Source organism: Ranitomeya variabilis, unplaced genomic scaffold (genome assembly GCF_051348905.1).
Source record: "Ranitomeya variabilis isolate aRanVar5 unplaced genomic scaffold, aRanVar5.hap1 Scaffold_241, whole genome shotgun sequence".
Classification (NCBI taxonomy): domain Eukaryota; kingdom Metazoa; phylum Chordata; class Amphibia; order Anura; family Dendrobatidae; genus Ranitomeya; species Ranitomeya variabilis.
Genome location: NW_027507998.1, coordinates 22501 through 25000, shown reverse-complemented (window position 1 = coordinate 25000; position 2500 = coordinate 22501).

Genomic DNA, 2500 nt, shown 5'->3' with positions numbered 1-2500 from the left:
GGCGGGGGCAGCCGCCGGAGGCGTACCGGGGACGCTTCCAGGAGCCTGGGGAAGATTTTCTGAAAGTGTCCTTGGGACTTAGAAATATTTTGAGAAAATCTCGATTTTGTGAAAAAATGTCACATTTCCCCTACTTCCACCCCAGGGGGGCGTCAATATGTTGTAAGGCACCCCAAGGCAGTGACCTAAGTGGGGGTGAAGTTTGCGGTGCACGGGGGGAAAGTTGAATTTTTGGATGAAAATGCGTATTTTCATACTTTGAAAATTTCAGGCGTGTGTCGGACTTCCAGGCGGGGGCAGCCGCCAGAGGTGTACCGGGGACGCTTCCAGGAGCCTGGGGGAGATTTTCTGGAAGAGTCCTTGACACTTAGAAAAATTTTGAGAAAATCTCGATTTTGTGAAAAATGTCACATTTCCCCTACTTCCACCCCAGGGGGGCGTCAATATGTTGTAAGGCACCCCAAGGCAGTGACCTAAGTGGGGGTGAAGTTTGCGGTGCACGGGGGGAAAGTTGAATTTTTGGATGAAAATGCGTATTTTCATACTTTGAAAATTTCAGGCGTGTGTCGGACTTCCAGGCGGGGGCAGCCGCCAGAGGTGTACCGGGGACGCTTCCAGGAGCCTGGGGGAGATTTTCTGGAAGAGTCCTTGACACTTAGAAAAATTTTGAGAAAATCTCGATTTTGTGAAAAATGTCACATTTCCCCTACTTCCACCCCAGGGGGGCGTCAATATGTTGTAAGGCACCCCAAGGCAGTGACCTAAGTGGGGGTGAAGTTTGCGGTGCACGGGGGGAAAGTTGAATTTTTGGATGAAAATGCGTATTTTCATACTTTGAAAATTTCAGGCGTGTGTCGGACTTCCAGGCGGGGGCAGCCGCCAGAGGTGTACCGGGGACGCTTCCAGGAGCCTGGGGGAGATTTTCTGGAAGAGTCCTTGACACTTAGAAAAATTTTGAGAAAATCTCGATTTTGTGAAAAATGTCACATTTCCCCTACTTCCACCCCAGGGGGGCGTCAATATGTTGTAAGGCACCCCAAGGCAGTGACCTAAGTGGGGGTGAAGTTTGCGGTGCACGGGGGGAAAGTTGAATTTTTGGATGAAAATGCGTATTTTCATACTTTGAAAATTTCAGGCGTGTGTCGGACTTCCAGGCGGGGGCAGCCGCCAGAGGTGTACCGGGGACGCTTCCAGGAGCCTGGGGGAGATTTTCTGGAAGAGTCCTTGACACTTAGAAAAATTTTGAGAAATTTCCGATTTTGTGTAAAAATCACCCATTTCCCCTACTTCCACCCTAAAGGGGCGTCAATATGTCGTAAGGCGCCCCTAGACAGTGACCTAAGTGGGGGTGAAGTTTGGGTCTGCTGGGTGGAAAACTGAAAAAAAGCGATTTTGTGACTTTGAGAACAAACAGAGAGCTCAAAACTTTGAAAAACGTCAGACCGCTGTCAGACTTCCAGGCGGGGGAAAGCTCTGAGGTTGTACCGAGGACACTTCCATGGCCCCCGGATTGATTTTCAAGAAAGAGTCCTTGGGACTTTGAAATTTTCCGGCGAGCTGTTTTTGGCTTCCGGGAGCCGTAGAACTTTGGGAAATCGATTCCGCTCACCGGTTCAGGGTGTTTCGAGCTAGTCCAGGTCCCAGCTACGCCGCCTGGCCTCCAAATTTCGCAAATTCGAAAAAAAAAAAAATAGAACCGGAATGAGGAAATTTCTGGCCGCCGGATCCGCCGCACGGCTCCAGGAGGTCGGACACTTTTTGACTTTGTTCCCTTAAAGTGGGGGTCGGTGTCTCACCATGCAAATACCCAGTTTTGCACACCAGCTGCAGGATATAGGAGAGAGAGGTACCTCTCGGCCCCGACCAAAATCCGTTGTTTTCGTGGTTCCTCGACTCGGGTAGGCGGTTTGGCGAGTACCCCCCTTTTGCATGGAAGTTCGCACTCGCGCCGAGACCAGGCTTCCGCGGCTCCAGGGGGACTTTTGCCGGTTGTCCGTCCCGAGTCCGAGACGCGTTTCCTGGGTCGCCCGAGCCCGAACGGACCCTCCCCACGTGGGTTCCTGTCCTCTGAGGGCGACGGTCGTCAGAAGGGGGGCAGATCCAGAGTCCTCGTCCGCAGGAGGGCTCTGGGAGGGCGGATCGCTCCTTCTGACTTTGTCCCCTCGGAGCGGGCTCGGCGTTTCTCTGTGTCGGATGTCTCCCGCTTCCGCGCCAACGGGGAGACCTATGAGAGAATCGCACCGCGACCCGGCTTCCGTCTCGAGGGCGCCCGGAGCGCGCCGGACACTCGCTTCCAGGACTCCAGGGGCACGTTTCTTCCCCGTCTCCCCCGAGGGGAAGAACGGAGGCAGGGGTTCCACCCGAGCCCCTGCCCTTTCTTCCGATCGATCTGGCTCAGCGCTCCCGGGTGGGGAGGTGGTGCCGCTCGCTCGGCCCGGGCTTTGGAGCCCGCGTCGGTTTACGGCGGGCGGTCTCCTTCCTCTGTTACCCCCCCCCGGGT